Source organism: Diabrotica undecimpunctata, chromosome 5 (assembly GCF_040954645.1).
Source record: "Diabrotica undecimpunctata isolate CICGRU chromosome 5, icDiaUnde3, whole genome shotgun sequence".
Lineage (NCBI taxonomy): Eukaryota > Metazoa > Arthropoda > Insecta > Coleoptera > Chrysomelidae > Diabrotica > Diabrotica undecimpunctata.
In genome coordinates, this window is record NC_092807.1 from 96,674,547 (window position 1) to 96,694,784 (window position 20,238).

The 20,238-nt window shown below is 33.0% G+C and overlaps 2 protein-coding genes across 6 annotated transcripts in view; one reads left to right on the forward strand and one right to left on the reverse strand.

Moving 5' to 3' along the window:
• LOC140442378 (uncharacterized) overlaps positions 1 to 10,579 on the forward strand; it is an 87,363-nt gene extending 76,784 nt beyond the window's left edge. The window contains exon 3 of the mRNA XM_072533452.1: positions 10,443 to 10,579. The gene's annotated coding sequence lies outside the window, so the exon portion shown is untranslated. The remainder of the gene's footprint in view (positions 1 to 10,442) is intronic.
• Positions 1 to 20,238, reverse strand: part of Tob (Transducer of ERBB2) — a 242,177-nt gene that overhangs the window by 118,537 nt on the left and 103,402 nt on the right. The window lies entirely within an intron of this gene.

Genomic DNA, 20,238 nt, shown 5'->3' on the forward strand with positions numbered 1-20,238 from the left:
GGAGAAGTCAATAGAAAAGGCGTACCATCTCGTGAGTCTTGAAATTTTTCCTGCGTCATGGTTTTTTATTAACATTTAGCAAAAAAGCGACTGTTTTCATCTATTTTAACTTTGTGAATAAACTATGCATTCTAGATGAAAATCCACAAGGAAACTAAGTTCCTGTAGCTGGCTGTATACCATGTATCACAAAACATTTTTGTTAAAATCCTTTATTTTAAAATTTAGTTTACATTATTTAGTCTTATATATTAGGATGTTAAAGTTACCAGTGGATATGATAACATGGCAACGTACGACTCCACATGAAGTTGCTGGTCCTGAGACGAAATGTCTACGACGACTTGATGATAGCAACTGAACTAAATTGTAACATATAACTTTTAACGGGTTTTTACCCAGATATTTAGTGGCTCAAAACATGTACACCTAGACACTGATGATGGAATATGGATTCCGAAAACGTTTTGTCTTCATGACATAGCCCGTTTGGGTTTTTTAATTTATATTCCTTTTTTAAAGGATTTTAACAAAATTTTTTCTAGATGAAAATGTTAACAGAAAAATGACATTTAAAAAATTTAAAAAGGTTTATAAAAAAACCCCAAAGTAAGCATTTTTTAAAATTGTTTCTAATTATTAAAATAAAGGAAAACGCAAAGTCATACTCAACAAAAGAAACAACAACAATACACCATGGTTTAGAAAAGAAATAAAAGAGAAATTTAAAGAGAAACGAGGGGCTTACACGAAGTACAAAACATCAAATACCCCAGAATCCCGAGACACCTATAAAAGAATACGAAATATAATAAAGCAGTTGTTAAGAACAAAAAATGAACACTGGAAACAGTTTACAAAAAAGATGGAAAGCGACTTCTACAATACACAAAAACAAATATGGAGATTCATAAGAAACCAACGGAGAGAAATGGCAGAATTGAAGGAATACAATAACATACCAGCAAACGAATGGGAAAAATACCTGACGGAACTGTTTAAAGGAGAGGAAAATAATAATCAACACAATAACGTACCTCAATTAAGACACGAAATAGAAATCAGTTTTCAGGAATTAGGGATAGCCATAAATTTACTCAAAAATAGAAAGTCACCAGGACCAGACAGAATAACCAACGAGCTTCTAAAACACGGAGGAGAAAGTATAACCCTAGAGATGACAAAACTTATACAAAAACTAATATTGCACTGCAAGATACCAGACGCATGGAAAACAGCATAATGATACCAATGTTCAAGAAAGGAGATAGATCCCAACAATTATAGAGGTATAAACCTACTGAACACCGCACTTAAGCTTACCACAAAAGTCCTAATCAACAAAATCAATAAACTAACAACTTTATCAGATGAACAACAAGGATTCAGATCCGAAAGATCCTGCGTAGACGTCTTATTTGTACTAAGACAAATCACAGAAAAGGCCATCGAGTACAATAAACCAGCATATCTATGTTTTATAGACCTGAAAAAGGCTTTCGATCGCATCCAAGTCGACGACGTCTGTACAAAAAACATACCAACCAATATTATATAAATCGTCGAAAACATCTACATCTATAATCGAATACAGGCAAAGATAAATGGAAACTAAGACAGTGTATACCAGTACAAAGCGGAGTCAGACAGGGTGACTCGTTAAGCCCACTTGTCTTTAATATAATAACGGACGAAATAATACAACCAGTATGTAAAGGTAATGGTTACAGAATGGGGAACAAAGAAATCCAAATATTATGTTATGCAGACGACGCCGCATTAATCGCCGAGACAGAAGACGAGCTCTAAAGATTAACAAACATTCTCAATACAACAGCCAAGAAATACAATATGATAATATCAGCAGAAAAAACCAAATGTATGACAACATCTAAATACTCACTACGATGTAAAATCGAAATTGGTAGGAAAATAATAAAGCAGGAAGCAAGGTTTAGATATCTGGGAATATATATAACTAGTTGCGCAGATGTTGCTGGGGTGAATGTTAAAAATAAAAAGTGTAGGTGATAGACCACATCTCTGTTTGAGGTCTTTTGTTGCGGTGATTGCTTTTGTTATTTCATTGTCTTTATTTGCACCTCTGTTTCTTTATACAGTCTTTGTGTTAAATTCATCCATTGCTCTCTAACGTGCATTCTTATCATTCCTTCCCATAGTTCTTTCCTATACACGATATTGTAAGCTTTCTCCAAGTCGATAAAGTTCATATGTGTTTCAATACTTTTCACTTTGTTTTTTTTTTATTTCTCGTCTCATGATGAATATTATCTAGACATGATCTAGCTTTTCGGAATCCGACTTGTTCTTCGCCATAATGGTCCATGTGTTGTTCTATTTCTTCTTTTATAACTGTGGAAAAGATTCTTGCTATTAAAGGTATAACACTGATTCCTCTATAAATTTTGGTTGACCTTTTGTTACCTTTTTTAAAATTGAGTACTTGTACCATAAGATTCGACTCATCTGGTATCTCCTCTCCTGCTTCAATTTTATTGAACAACACTCGCATAACGGATAAAAAAGAGAAACATAGAAAAGAATGGATGTGAGATGAATCTTATCGCAGCAAAAGAAAGATATTTTGCAAGCAAGAACTGTAGAAGAAAGAGCGAACCGACAACAAGAATATGAAACAATAAATAAAGCAGTTAAAACAAATGCAAGAAGAGACAAAAGAAGGTGGGCTGAAGAACTGGCAAAACAAGCTGAAACAGCTGCACAACACAACAGAACTAGAGAGGTATACCAAATTACTAGACGACTAACAAAAAATGGGTCCAACAGTTCAAACATTGTAAGATCCAAGACAGGCGAATCACTTACTACAACAAACGACCAAGTAGAGACATGGAAAGGGCATTTTTAAGAGATGCTAGGCACGCTCAGGGAAAACGCAGATGAAATTGTCGAAAACCCGTAGAATGTAGACTTGCGTATATCTTACGAGGCCCCTTCCAAAACGGAGATAATAACAGCTATCAAATCTCTGAGAAATAACAATTGATGCCGAAATATTTAAAACTGATCCGCATCTAACCTTTGAACTTTTGCTCCCCATAATCCGAGAGGTGTGGGAAACAAACCGCATTCCAGTGGCCTGGAAAAGGGGTAACATTATTAAGCTTCCAAAAAAGGGCAACCTCACACTGTGCAAAAATGAGAGAGGAATAACCTTGCAAAAGAATATGTACTTATATTTTCTTGAGGGAGATATTTTCAAATCACCCCGTAGATCTTTAGACTATTGCTCGTTAGATATGCTCCATTATTTAAAATAATCTCATTATATAAGACGTTGGTTAACGGTGCAGAAGCGCAACGATGACAAAAGAAATTGTTTGGAAAGCTCCGAACAATTCACGATTGACATTTGGTTCTGTTGATCGGATACAAATCCAACAATTTCACGCGTAATTTTACACACTTATATCCAATCGATGTATATTTAATGGCTCGTGTCGTACCAATGGAAAATTTAGGTGTGTCGATATGTAGGAAATTCAATAGAGTATTAATAGATCTACAATTTTTTTTGTTTATACTTTTCGTTTATAGAATGTGCGATGTACAATCATCTTCTTTTCACATAAAAATAACGTTAAGCCGTAATAAAATCTGATTAAAAGCCAGTAAATATAATCGTAATATGCTGTTTTTTTGACATTTTTGTATTGCAGTTTTTACCTTACATACTATACAGGGTGGCCGGACGAAAACAAAACAGGCATTATCTAACCTTTCCGGAATGGAATAAATCTTGGTAATAAATTTTTAAAGACTATAAATTAATGCTAACAACAAATATTCACAAGAAAATCCACTAATTTAACGTTTTTTATGGGTTCGTAGCATATCATTTACTTTTATACTATGTATTATCTAGTCCAGTGGTGCTCAGACTTATACCTTATACTACATGGGATCTACCACATAAACTGCAAGCGTCCGGAGATCGACTGCTACACCCTGTTTTTAAACCACGAGGAGTAATTATTCAAATTTACCGCGCCGCAATGTTTGTTTGTAATTGGTCCAACCTCAGGCAAGTTTACTCCACTGTTATGAAATTTTGACACTAATGGCATTTCATAGGTTAATTAAGTTATGTCGGCGATTTTTTGTGTTTTCTGCGTTATAATTTTAATTTTTAGATTTTTAGTCTGCTTTTATATAAAAAACAGTTGTTTTTAGAAATCTTTAGCGACGTATTAGTACAATATAATTTTTTTGGATTACCGTCGAAGGCGATATGATCAAGCAAAAAAGAAGATATATTTGGTAACTTTTCTAGTAACTTTCTTGGGTGTGAATCTGTCTCTTTAGTTTACTCCTCCTGGTTTAAAAACAAAGTTTCGTGTATATCCGAAATTATTTTCAGTACCTCATTTTGGACCTAAATGATCTCCATAATGAACGTAACGGATATTTCAGTGGCTATTTTTTCCACGTCTTGACATGAAAATGGATTAGACATGAATGTTACATTATCTGTCAATTTTTTTAAAATAAGCAAAGCGTCTTTCAAACTCGCTATGAAGTACTTGCAGCTCCGTCTCGTAATAAACATAATTCAAATGAGCGGCGTTCTTTTTTTCAACGATGAAAAGTTGTTTAAATCCTGGAAAAGTTGGGAATTTTCTAAACGAATGTGACATAATTTATCTGTAAATGTTGATATGCCGAATCGGCATTATCGCAACTGCCGGGTGAAGAGATAGCATCACATGTATCTCGATCACGCACGTGTCGTGAGTCAGAAAAGTCTACGTATTTTATCCGTGAATCGCAATCGACTTCAAAAACTTTGGCGATCGACCGGTCGATCGCGATCGACTCTTTGAGCACCGCTGATCTAGTCTATTATCGATCTCCATCTTCCAGCATTACACGTATATTTCTGAATATATCTATGCATAAGCATAAAGAACTTGGGTTCGTATACAGGGCGTGGAGCGACAAGTTTTGATTAAAAGAAATGGCGGATATAGTCACGCTAAAAATCTGAAATTATAAAGGTGTAGGTTTTTGATGACGCTGAGTTGACATATAAGGTCGTGGCATATTATCCTGCACGTTGCGTTTCCAGCACATAGCGTTTAGTTTCTGAAAAATATAATTTAAATGGTTTTAAATATGAACAACGCACACTGTCCGGAACATAGCGTTTCAGACACTTAACGTTTCCGGTCAGTATATTTGAAAACAATATTTTACTGATGCCGACGGCTACGTAACGAGTCGTAACCGGTTGGTAAGGATAATGTGAATTAGATGTCCGTCGTTTTCTCCCCATTGTTTATTTAGGTATTTCTTTGATTTTCGAGGCTATTTTGTCATTTATGCATGTGTTTTTATTGCTTTGTGACAATTAATCATGGAAGTGATAAACAATTAGGACTTTTGTACGGAAGTGATACCTCTTCTTTTTAAAAATACTTTTTGGTTTGATATATACGGCTTCGTTAAATGTAATATTTTGTTTTTTGACTGAAGGTGAAATTAAATTTAAAACATATTTAAACTGAATCCTATTGATTCTAAAATATCCATAATATTTTTCATCGTCATCAATTAATTATTTGTATAAAGTCCAGTATTCACCTTCCTTTTTCCTTTCTCTTGGCATTGGATGTACTTCAAGCCTTCTTTTTACTACATTTTTTCTTTCTTCGTCGTTAAGTAGAAGAGAAATTGCACATAATTTTGTCGAGAAAAGCGAGATCATATCTTCACCGAACCAAACTGAAACGTTCTATGTATGAAAATGTGAACGCGCAGCCCAATTGCTGGAGTGGAAACGCTACGCGCCGGAAACTATACGTGCACGATAATATGCCGCGACCTATAATGTTGTCTTGAATGTGGCACTTCCGGTTATGCTGGAAGTAGACGTCAACTTTGTTATTTTAAATAGAACTTAATATATTTTTTTTATTTTCGAATTCTACATGGAATTTTGGATAAAATTTGTGCACAATGTCCTATACCAAAAATTAGGTATTTTCGAGATAATTAGATTTTTTCAAAATTTTGAAAAAATCCTAATCTACATTGAATAACCATATATCCAATAATCACGAGGCCACTGACGTGAAATTGTAACCAATAAACAACAATTTGATTCCCCGTTAAATCCATATGTCCAACTAATTGATATATCATACAGAGTGTTTCGAATACGATGTATTTTATTACATTTTCCTCTGTATTTTTTAAGCCAATTCGTTTGGTATTGTATTCACTATACATAATTCCAACCACTTTTGAGATATTCTATTATCTAAGGTAAAACATAACAACACTTAATTATTTCAGTATGAGGACATCGCTCTCAAAGATTCATAAAAACTTCATAAAAAATAGTATATAATCTGATGAAGCCAAGTTTAGCACAAATGGATTGGGTTAGCCGACATAATCCCCTTTGTTGTTCTAATGAAAATCCACATGTTTGTCATTTCCAAAATAGTTAGATGATAAAAAGACGATAAAATTTTAGCATTAAAATTGTATGATGAAAATTTCAATTATGAAAGACATTGTCACATTTTAGAAGCAGCCATACGAGCGGCCTTACATACTTTAAGAAATGGAGAGGCGGCTTCAGCTTGGTATCAGCAAGATGGAGCACCTCCTCATAACTTTGGGCCTGTTGCTCAGCATCTTTAAGACATGCTTGATGATAGCTGAATTGCCAATCAGGCCCGTTTCGTTGGCCAGTTCGCTATCCTGATTTGGCTCCTTTAGATTTTGGCATTTGGGGTTACATTAAAAATCAGGTATTTTCCAAACCTGTTCGACAAAGAAAGATATGATGTAGAGAGTCTTACTAGTGTTGTTATGTTTTAACTTATGTACGAAATCAAACTTTTGTATGAAATATTTCAAAGGTGGTTGGATTCAGGTATAAGGAATACCGATACCAAACGGACTGACAGCGGAAAATTTCATAAAATACAGGGTATTCTATTTAAAGTAAGCAACTTATAAATGATTTAAATTGTGCATGCTGGCGGCAAAGTTTAAAACACCCTGTATGAAATATCAATGAGTTGAACATATGTAGTTAACGGACACGCGCTTGATTACAATTTCACATCACTAGGCACGGTATTAATGGAGATATGATTATTTAATGTAGACTAGAATTTTTGCAAAATTAAAAAAAAAATCGAAATATCTCGAAAATACTTTTTTGGTAAAGGACATTGTGGACAAATTTTATGTAGAATTCGAAAATACATTGAAAAATATTAGGTTCTAGCTAAAATAACAAAATTGACGTCTACTTCCGGTTTAACCGGAAGTGCCACATTCAGGACAACATTATATTTCAACTCAGCGTCATTCAAAACCTACACCTTAGTAATTTCATATTCTTAACATAACTTATCCGCCATTACTTTGAATCAAACCTTGTCATCACACCCTGTATATAGTTTATTAATATTATTTGTTATTCATATCTATAACTCTTAATATTTTTTTATACGTGATTTACTTTATTTCATCTGCGCTTTTAAATACAATATAAGCGTGCCGGCCCTGTGCGTGATATAATTAGAATAATTATAATAACTAAGATAAGTTTTCGCCTTCGAAAATAAGAAACGCCGAAAGACGCACATGTTGACGACAAATTAAAGATATTTGTGTATTTATTAAAGTTAAAAATATCAGATTTTCAATTCGTAGCATGTCCAAGTATCGATGCCAGCTTTTTGTTTCTTAAGTATTAGCGCCAAATTGTCTAATCTGTGTCTAGTAGCTTCTTAGCTATATGCCAATTTTAACATCGTTAAAGATAATGGTTTTTTGAAGGGAACTGAATTAGCAATTTGTTACGCTATTGTTACATTATACGCTCCAGGGAAATCTGTTGGAAAATTTATTGGAAGCGAGACTTATTTCACCACTAAAAGGAACACCCAGTATCAGTATATTGTTCTGAAGCTATTTTCTTTTAGCATTTCAATATAATTTACTAGTTTTACTGGGACTTAGTCACAATTCTAGTTTTAAATATGTTTATTTTTACATTTAGATTTTCACTTCGAAAACTCTCTAATATGTATGTATGAAATTGTCAAATTGTAGTGTAGGTAGAGGAACCATTTCTAGCGCTGCGATCTAATTATTTATTTTAATGAAATTTCCATGAATAATTATTGATAATAATTAGTGTGTTTATTATATTTTTATAGTTTCTATCTAGTATTATATGGCCTCCGGTTGAGAAAATCCGCTTCTTCTAATTAATATCTTAAATCTCTTTTTTTTGTAACGTGCCAAAAACCCGATATGTTATATTATGTATCTTATCAAATTTTCGTGTATTTTAGTGAATTATCTCTTAAAAGGTTCTACCATAATGTGACATTACGATCTGCTTATTTTTACATCGTTTCTTCAAAGTTTTTGTCGAAATACTGCTTTAGTACTACCAAAAAATGCTGATATGCATGCTATTTCGATAACACAGAAAACTCTAAGTAACGGTATATTTTCTATTTAAAGACACACTATTCAGTTCATATTAATTATTTATCCTCAAAAATCAGAAAGAAGCAGAATAGAAGCAATGCGACCAATTTGCGGCATTGCAGTTAAAAGACCCAGATGGTTTTCAGGACAACAAATAACAACAACTCCTGTAGTGCTCCTTTTCTAACTTGGCTGCACCGTACTGAAGATGACCGATAGTCAGAAATACGTATATACGTTGCCTTCCATCAATATACCTTTTTTGGTATTCTGTTTTGCGAGACGTGCCATTACACTTTACTTTTAATATTCATTCGCATTATCCTTTTCCATTTGTTTTAAACATTTTAACTTTTGGCATTCCTTTCCCCAGGTAGCTGTAGCTTCTTCCATGGTTGGTGTTAGTTGTTGCCCTGGAAACCATCAGTAATCTGAAAACTCAAGAAAAGGTATAGTACATGGATTGTTCAGGTTTACGCCCCAACCTCATCTCATTCAGACGCGGAAGTTAAGGAGTTTTACGACGAAATATCAATAACGCTAAACAAAACACCTACGCAATATTTTATAATTTGTGGTGATTTTACTGATAAAACTGGGAGCAAAACATGTGTTGAAGAGATATCTAAAGGAAAATTCGGATCAGACCAACGTAACGAAAGAGCAGAAACCCTTGTTGGTTTTCTTCTTCAGAATAACTTATTTCAAATGAACAGCTTCTTTCACAAAAAACAACAAATAATATGGACGTCACCAAGGGATAGCAAAGCCAAGAACGAAATAGACTATATAATTAGCAACAAAAGAGAAATCGTCCAAGATGTGATTGATAGTCCAGAGGAAGAGAAAACGATTTTACAAATCGTTCTCGTACCTCTGGGCGCGAACTACTGAAAGTTTTGGTTAGTTGGACTTTTTGGGTTTGAATCTGAATTAGCTCGAGTGGCTGTCAAATTTGAGGTTACAAATGAGGTTTTTGTTTTGTAGGTCTACTTACAAAGATATGAAATAATCCATATTATTCAATTCATAATATTCCAAGAGAATAACGAAGAAAAGAAGCCAAATAAAGCAATATGCATAAATAAAAGTATAAGACTTTTAAAAGTATTATATATATTGTGGTCACATGTTTTTAAGCAGTGTACGCAACATTCAAAACAAATTATTCAATAAAAATACTATTATTTTTCTATGTTCTTGCAAAACTTCTGAAAACATCTTTGTCGTCATTATTTTAACCGTCTACTTCATTACATTGGAGTCCTAATGGGTTTCTAATGGCTTAGACTATTAAGAATTCCCAATTTACATTTTCGGGTCGAGAGATTCGGTTTTATAGCGAAAATTGTCACTTCCCTGTGTAAACTCGAGTTCCTTTTTAAAACTTTACCCAGCTCGTGTATTTTCTCGTTGACCCAGAATTTTTTTTCTAATTTGTCACGAACTCATAGGGCATAATCGGAAAATGACGATGAATGGAGATAAAATTTAAAATATAGGGCGAAGTTAAGGGGTGATTTTATCTATATAAAGTAGAAATAAAAATTGGTTGCACTGCTACGACTAAAGTCATGCGAGAGAAACGTAAGCCGAAATGCTATATGAAATGCAGAAATGCTGCCTGTAGGCTATTCTTCCAAGCCTGATAACCACGTTCACCACGTTAATCACGTAATACAGCTCTTATATATATATCAACACAAAATATTTAAGTCATAGGTCTGTTCCTTCTTAGACTATTTTAGCCAAGTATACTGGAATTATAGCCACTAGACATATATACACGTAGTAATAATATTTTAAGATTTCTATTAATGCAAACTTGTAATAATACGGGCCACATTCTACCTTTACACTTCTACAATACGGAAGTATGTAATGTATTTTTTAAATGTTTATGTAGATGCTTAAAATATACTTTCTTGTTTTAGCGTGTAGATGCGGCTTTCAATTTAAATATTCCAACTGTGAGTTATATCTGTCAGGCTGCAAAAAACTAATACACCTCTAACATAACCACCCAACAAAAGTAATAGGCCCAAGAAAGTTACCAATACTGAAATAATAAATACACGCGAAATTCGTAATAAAATAAACAATATGTATGAACGAAGTAAGTATACTTTTCGTTAGATATCATAAAGTGTATTTGTTTTGATTTGTTTAACATGAAATCAAAATTAATTCTTTTCAGAAGAACATGTGACTTTAACCTCTTTATGAATTATCTTCTTCTTTGATTACTGTGCCCAAGTTTTAGTTGTGGGTAGCTTCCATGACGATTTGCCGATATCGTTCTCGATCTTGCGCGGCACGTAATAATTCATCTGCTGATAAGCCAGTCCATTGACGAAGGTTTCGGAGCCATGAGTATTTTTTCCTGCCAATTCCTCTTTTTCCGTCGATCTTTCCATTAAGTATCAACTGCATTCTCCTGTATGTGCTTCCTCTCATTATATGCTCAAGATATTCGAGTCTTCTTTTTTTTATTATCTTTATTAAGTCGCCTTCACCTTGACCTACTCTGTTGAACCCTATCAAACGCCTTCTCAAAATCTATAAAACAGACGTAAATTGGCTTCTGTACTTCTGGCTACTGTACCCATGATCGTTGAAGTAGTATCAGCATTGAGAACAAAGCTTCCCTTGTTCCCAATCCTTCTCTGATACCGAATTGTTTATTTCCCATTGCGTGTTCACATTTCTGCTTGATTCTATTAAGAATTATTCTAAGAAGTAGCTTGAGGGAGTAACTCATGAGACTAATTAGTCTAAAGTCTTTACATGATAATGTATTAGGTTTTTTTGGAAGTGGGATAAATGTAGACCCCAACCATATTCGTGGCAGTCTTCCAGTTTCATTTCGTAAGTTTGAGCCAGTCTGATGGTATTTCGTCAGGGCCTGGAGATTTCCCATTTTTGCTTTGTGTGACGGCTTTCTCTACTTCGGCTTTTAAAATACTAGGACCAGTAATCGTATACTTTGTGGTGTTAATTGGTGGCCTCGTATCCAGGAAGAAATCTTTAATGTAGTTGGTCCATTCTTCCTTTTTTTCGTTTAAGTCGAAAATAATTTTACCTTTGGAGTTTCTCATAAACTGACGATTCTTTTTCTCTGAGTGTAGGTAATTTCTTTAAGTTTTTTGTGTATATTAAACTCGTCATGTTTTCTTTGTAGTTCTTCCATCTCACGACATCTCTGTTCCACCCAGGCCTCTTTTTCCTGCCTCACTTAATCTCGTGTCTTATTTGTCGATATATTTCTCTATACCGAGTCTCATCTTTATTTTTATAATTTCTTCGTTGCTGAATAAGGTCTAGTATGTTATCGGTCATCCAATCCTTTTTCTTTACTGGCTCTTATTCTGATTTCAAAACTTCGTCTGCTATGGTAACCATGGCGGAATTCATTATATCTATATTTTGTCCTATATTTTCTTGTTCAGATCTTTCTAGCTGTTTTTCAGTATCATGATTTATCTTATTTCTGAACTCATTTGCTATTGCGGCATTTCTTAGGAGTCGATTATTTAGTTTTTTCTGAGCTGTCGGGGTTTTTATTATTTTTAATTTTGTTAATATAATACAGTTTCTAAACCTTCTGTTGATGATAATGTAGTCGATTTGATTTCTGACTACCTTTCCTTCTTGATCAGCTGGAGATTTCCAGGTATATAGTCGTCTTTTAGGTTGTTGAAACAAAGTATTTGCTATAATGCAATTCTCTTCTTGGCAGAACTGTATTAGTCTCTGCCCTCTTTCGTTCCTTTCTCCAACTCCATAATTTCCGGTTATATCTTGTGTTATTTCGGCACCAACTTTTGCGTTGAAGTCTCCCATAATAATCGTAGCTTCATGTTTTTTTGTGCTCCGGAGAATTTGTTTAATTTGATTGTAGAATTGCTCAATTCCTTCATCTGGTTTGTCAGCTGTTGGTGCATAGACTTGTATTATATTAATATTCATTAATTTATTTTGCAGCTGTATCATCATGATGCGATCATTGAAAGGAACGAAATTTCTAATACAGTTACGAATTTCTTCTTTGACAATAATTGCGACTCCGTTACGTCTGGGTCTTTCTGCCTTTCCCGGGTGGTAGACAATGTATCCATTGCTCTCGAATATGTTTGACCCTAAGATGGATGAAATAAGTATAAGAAAGACTAAACTCTGGAAAGAGAAGCATGTACTCGTTAAGCAACATACTTTTTTTACATTGTTCATAAATTATATAAAACCATCATATTTATGCACAATTGTAATGTATCGATCAGAAAAGTGGAACTTAAATAAAGCCGAGATTGATTAAACATTTGAAAATCTAGTTGTAATAAAACATTTCAACGTAAATACGTAACGAAAAGAGTGTTATTTTTTAAATCTATTTTACTTCTTTTTACTACAGAAGCGGCTCAAATTGTTTTTAATGTAATATTATTACTTAATTATGGTTTTCTATTTCCAATTTTTTTATTTATTTACAATGAATATTAATTTGTTTTGTTGTATAATCCACTTCTGTAATAATTATGTGATATATTTGATTTAAAATAAATGCATGATTATCTTGTGATTTGGCAACAATGTCAACTTAGATCTCTGACGTAGATAATGACGTGCATCGAGGTTTATACTGTACCAACTGTATGTAAAAAGGATTTGAAAAAAAGATTTATGTGACATTTATCTCACTTCCATAATTATATTAAACAAATCTATTATTTAGGCAGCTTGCTACTGTGTGGCTTAACTTTACATACTTCTCTGGATCTAGTTATTTATTTATTTATTTTTTCAGTTTTTATTCTTTTTTCTTTATATTATTATTTATTCTTCTAATTCAAAAACTTATTTAAGTATTCATTAACCCTTCCTCATTGATAAATATCCTTATATTATAATTTTTTTTTGAAAAGTGGCCGTCAAATCACGAGTTAGTCAATTATACACTAATTATCCTTATTATCTTAACAATGTCATAGTTTTGAGGACATTTCATTTTCATTGAATCACTGAATTAAACAAAAGAAAGTTGCGAACAATTGAAATCATTTTATCAATAACAATTATTGAAACATAAAAACCCAACGGTATAAATCTAATTAAAAATTAGTCGAGTATAAAATTAAAATTAGGCAAATAAAAGTTGTTTTAAGTGTAATGAGCTTTTGTGCATTCTAAACAATGATAACTTATATAAAATTCAGCAGTTTCGCAGAGTAGAAAATTAATGATAATCACACTGTTTTTCTATAAAAATGTCGAATAAAAAGTGATGAATAGTAACCGTTTTCTACGTAAACACGTCTTCTTCTTCATCATGTAAAATCAAATTAGGCTGCTTCTTTGATTTTTCTCTTTTTCATGTCTGGTTCTTTCATGATTGTTGATGCATCTTCCCACTGTACTATGTGCTCATTGTCTCAGGCATGTTTGCATATCGGTGATTTGTCGAAGTCTCTGAGTCTCTTTTGATCTGTTTCGAAGATGCCTCAAAAATTATTAAAGAAACAGGCACGAAAAAAAAGAAAAATCAAAGAAGCAACTCTCATCCTACTTAATGAAGAATCATGTGTATCAAACCCATCAGCAGAATTTAGCAGGCTCTGGTTGTCAATACTAAAAGAAGTAAACGACAAGAATATACCAGCATTAACGGATTAAACGAAAGTCGGCGACACATCTTCATAACATACAGATTGAACGAATTTAAAACGGAACATACAATTTAATATATGTCTGTTTGAACTGCATTTGAAATAGTGGACCAATATAAAACTTGGACAAAAATAAATCATACCCGGTGATAGACATTGTATAAAATATCGTTCAACTATCTGTCTCCTTTTAGGACGCACGATAGTCTAGAGCTCCGCCCAAAGTCAATGTTGCCAATCGCCGTGTAATAATCCGATTTGCGGATAGTTTTGAGAGTTATATCTTCTTCATATCTTTAAATAAATCGGATATTTGCCTATATTTTTCATTGTATTTACCAATCTACTACAACAGACTAATAACAAAAATAAACTTAATGGTTTTTAGTTATTTCCTTTCTTTCCTGTAAATATTTTATGGTTAACACCTTATTTCAAAAACATCTAGAGGAATGATATTGGCAACACCGCTCAAAATATCCATCTGACTGCTTAGGCTTAGATAAAGAAAAGTGGAGCTTGCCTAATAGTCGGAGAGATAGAGCCGAAATTTTGAACAGATCAGTAATATGACATTTCTCATATTCATTGTAACTGGGTTAAGACTTTGCCTTACAGGCGGACAGGGGGTGGCTATACAGGGATGAAATTGTAATTTTTTTCGATCGGAAACGTTTTTAACGTTTTTCTAAATTTTTTTTTCTTATCGGAAAAATCGTTTGAAAATTTTTGGAAAAAAATCATGGTATAACTTACAGAAAATCGAAAGGATTCTACAAATTAGATTTTACCTCAAAACATTACGAAAATTTTTATTTACGGAAATTTTTTTGGAAAATTTTGAGGAAAACTCTCCTTGACGCTTCTCAGAATAGTAACAGAAGTGAGCATACAAATTTTCAAATCAATCGGTATAAAAATATCATAATAAAATCAGTTTTAAAATTGTTACCGAGACCTAAAATGCGCAGGCAAGTGGTACATTTGACCCCGTTTTATGGCTCTCTGTATCAATCCAGCTGTCCGTCCTTTTAGATTTTTTGGAGTTTTTAGGGGCTAAATAATGAGCCATGAAAATGGCGGACATATTACTTATCGTTAATTTTTCCCCAAAAAATTGCAACTTCACCCCTGTCCGCCACCCCTTATGTATCCACTCTCGCGTCCGCCCTTCGGGATTTCGTCTAGTTATAACAAGATCTTACTCTGGGCAAATTTTCAGCCATATTATCGATCGTTAATTTTTCCGAAAAAAATTACAACTTCATCCCTGTATACCCCCTGTACCACGAGGGGCGTCCGACTGTAAGGCAAAGTCTTTGTAACTCAGTTACAATGAACATATTCCAATAGAGAAATGTCATATTACTGATCAGTTCAAAATTTCGGCTCTATCTCTTGGACTATAAGGAAGCGATAGGTGGTTTGACAGCATAATAACTGCTTTTTTAGTCTAGTTTTCACAGTGATTCTAGGCAACCTATTTGGGTGAAGTTTTGATTTGTTCTTGAATGAGTTTAGAATCCAGCAGCCCGCTGAAGTATTGGATTTTTATAATATAATTATTTGACAACCTTTTATTGGCCAACCACCTAGAGCGGAGTTGAGCCGAAATACATTGATTTCGTATGTTCCGTTTTAAATTCGTTCAATCTGTATACACAACACACAACACACAATAACATAAACATATAATACATAAATACATAATACACAAACGCATAACATACAAACAAATAATGCATTTACACAAAAAATAATCAAAATTGGTATCATCCTGAGGGTGAAAGCACCACTCTCAGAATTTTCAACTATAAGCATGGCTGTTTGCCTACAAGTAAACAACTTTCTGGTATAAAAACACACCTTAGTATTTTTTGAAAACGTTTTCCGGAGTGGAAATTGAAACGTCAAACAGCAGTCAAAAATGTAACTTTCATTTCAATCAACTGTAGCTTATTCCCATATAAACAAAGTATTTAGTAACAAACTGTTCTAATTCTGCTGTCTTGGAGATATTTTGTTGTCTGAATACTTAATGAAATGTCGGGAATTGCCATTATAAAATCAAATCTCGTAATAAAATCAAATCTCGTAATCCATAGGTCTACAGTATTTATAATTCAATTACAAAACATTCAATGAATTCGTATAAAAAAATATTAGACGAAACAAGAACAATTTCAAACCCATTTTTCAGGTTTTTTAACATTGATAAAGCTCATCCTTCCTCTTAAAAAATTTGGTTATATCATTGTTATGGTGTTTAAATATAAAATTATACCCACGATATAAAAAATGCCTCGAGACAAAACACATTATCTTCACAATATTTGTTTATTTATCTAACGTATTTGTTTTCTATTAGTGCATACCGCAAACTACAATGTCTAGGTCAGACTTACTATACAAACTTAACGTGCTAAACATCTTCGGATATAGCAAACCAGTTAGCGGCTCATAATGAAATTAGAGCCAGCAACTACCGTACATCTGTTACAAGGTCGTCGTAAAGCATTATGTTGGTCATTGTTGATAATTAAATAGATTTTAACGAGCTATTAAATGTTTCTGTGATTTGCTAATTAAATAGGAGGTGGTCTACTGCAGGAAATAGTTGAGATCACATAACAACAAAGTTGATCAATATTTTTTGTGGTTCTTAGTAGATAATGTGTATCCACCACGCCTTCTTTTATATTATTTATTAGTTAAAAGCGTTTTCGTATTTTCAGGCCCATCTTTTCTTTATCCCACTATTATAAGTCGTTGGAAATTGTAACTGTCTCCTCTTTTTTTTAACACATTTTCATTCGTTTTTCCTTGTATTTATAAGATTTTGTAGTATTTTTCGAATTATATACACTCGAGGTGACAGAAATCCACTGTCACCTCGATACATATGCCTCAGTATAAAGAGTATACATTCCTGCACAAATAAAAAAATGAAGCATCAAAACGAAAAACTGAAAAGACTACCACTATTTTGCTTCCGTTAGTTCTAGTTTTTGAGGCAGACACATTTTGCTGGAATAAACATTTGAACAGAGCTGTAATGCGAGTGAAATATTAAAAATTACACCAATTCTTTCCACTTATATCAAAACATTCATTTTTGCAAGCTGGTTGTGTTAGCTCAAACATATCAGTGAACAGCATAATACCATAATGTGCTGTGGATCAGTGTAGAGTGTAGAATGGATATACCATGTTACAATCGAACCCAATGATTGGACCAATAGGCGTGAATATACGTGTATCTAATATAAAAATTAATGGAAAAATCCCAGTAGTTGGCTGTATTGTATACCATCGTTTAAAAAACTTATACAGAAGTAAAACACTTCGCAATTGTATTTAGGTATAAAACATATAATTAAAACTTTTAAAAAATGTCGTCAAAATTTATACAGTAGTATAGCGTGACGTTTTCGATCTAGATCAGATCATCCTCAGTGCCTTGTTTTGTAATTGAAGCTAACACTAAAATTGTAGCTGTGACATCAATATATGGTTTTACATAGTTCCAAATTTAAATTCTAATGTGACTCTAGGTCGACGACATTGGATAAAAATTTTAATACTTAAAGAGCAACATGTTTCTTTGCTCGACTTGAACACGTGGTTCTTGTCAGTTAAAACGACATCGTTATAACGTTAAAACGTCAGTTAAGACGACGTTAAGTTGGTCTGGAGAAGCTAATAGTTTCAGGCCCGGTGAGCATCACAAAGCATCGCCAAAAAAACTGTTCGACCAATCTTGTGATTTCAAACCTAGCAGATCTGTCAAATTGGTTAACACGAATGTGTTGGAAAATGATTTGGACATGTCATCCTCTGAGTCTGATCCTTATGCTTCCGATAACGATGAAAATGATCCCGAATTAGTTTTGTTGGTTCAGGAACCTGATCAAGAAGTCTCAATAAGAAATTCACGCAAAAGAAAAAAAAAACCCGATTTCCTGGAGAAGAAATATAATAATAACATCTCGAAATAGCAGAAAGGAATACAAATCTTGAAAAAATAAACTTCAACCATGTCGCAACCTGAAAAATGAAACATCCATGTCATTGTAAAATGAAATGTAGCGAGAAGATTCCTGAAGAAGAAAGGCAATCTATATTTGGTCGTTACTGGAATCTTGGAGACATCAACAGACAACGAGATTTCATTTCAAAATTAATGCAAAGAAGAAATAAAGACAGAACAAGAATTCACCGAAAGAAGATAAATATAGCTACAGAGAAAAATGAAGAATCGCCTTCTCCAAACCATCAGAGTAGATGAACATTCACGTTTAATTATTCTTTCTAAATTCTTTAAAGTATTCTTTTTAAATACTCTTTGTATAAGTGCTCAGTTTATTAAAACTGTATTAAATAAAACTTGTTCCACTGGTACGATTTCCGAAGACAGAAGAGGAAAGGCCTGCAAAAACTCCTTACTCAACGAATCTATCAAAGAATCCGTTCGAGAACATATAAATTCCTTTCAGACAATTAAAAGTCACTATTGCAGAAAAAACACAACACGTTTGTATTTACCTGCATCTCTTAATATTTCCAGAATGTATTTTTTATATAAGGAATACTATTTCGATAGGAACATTACTGAAGTAGCAACGGAAAGTATATACAGGGCTGTCTTTAATTCAGATTTTAATGTCATTCTTTCAGCCAAAGAAAGACTTGTGCGATATTTGTCATGGATTCGAACGAAGAGAAATTAGCAGCTGAAGAAATGTATCAACTGCACTTAAAAAACAAGAATTTAACCAGGGAATTTAAGGATACAGAAAAAAAAAGAGCTGAGGAGAATCAACAGATTTGTTGTGCAGTTTTCTATTTACAACAAAATACTTCAGGTACCAAAGTCGGAAGTTCTTAGCGTATTATAAGCTAAAATTATTAACTTATAACTTTACTATTTTCAATCTGGGTAATAAGGAATGCAATTGTTATATATGGTACGAAACCATAGGCAAGAGAGGCTCTTGTGAAGTAGGTAGCTGACTTTTGAATTTTATAAAGCATAATATTGAACAAGATAGGAATGAGTTTTCATTTTTTTCTGACAATTGTGCCGGACAAAATAGAAATAAATACTTATTTTCATTATACAATTACATTTCTCAATTATATAAGGTAACAATTTGCCATAGCTTTCTGGAACGAGGGCACACACAAAATGAGGGAGACAGTATTCATAGTGTGATTGAAAGAGCATCACGTAATATTCCAGTCTATTCTCCTCATCAATGGTACACAATTGTCAGAACTGTAAAGAGGGACAACCCGTATAACGTCGTTGAATTAGACCAAGGAAATATATTTGATCTAAAAGAACTTCTAGGAAAAACATCCATTAATTGGGACAAGGATGAATCTAATGAGAAAGTTTACTGGAACAAATAAGAATTCTACAAACCCGGTCAGACTATCCAAATATGTGTTTTTTTAAATACAATTTTGAAAACATTGAATTTAAAAAAATAATCTGGTCAAAAAGGGTAGAAAGACACTTCAAATTAATATAGAAAATATTGAACTGAAGCCAAACTACACTAAATTTCATTAAGGAAAAAGAAATACGACCATTTGCAATTTCTTTGCCAGAAGAAAGTTATTTCATGTCAATGTCATGACTTTTTTAAAAGCCTAGCTTATGACGAAAAAAGAACAGGGGAAGATTCAGATATTGATGTTTAAATATTCATAATTGTTTAATTTTAGTTCCTAATTTTAAGTGAAATTTATTTGTTTTATTTTCTATTTTGTTCCATCTGTTCGATTTTTTAATTAGTAATAATATTTTCTGTCTTTAAAAAAACACGGCCCAGTTGTTAATAATTTCAGAAACTTATTTGTTAAACCTGAACGCCGACAATATACGATTTATGAGTAAGTACACTGTTTATACCTATACCTACTACATGATTAGATTATTAATACTATGGATTAATAAGAACTAGCCTAAGTACTTCCATGTAAGTATATTCTATGCCCAAATTTGGACGTAGACTACATCAGTTGAGACTTTACTATTCGATGTCCATCTTTTTTTTAG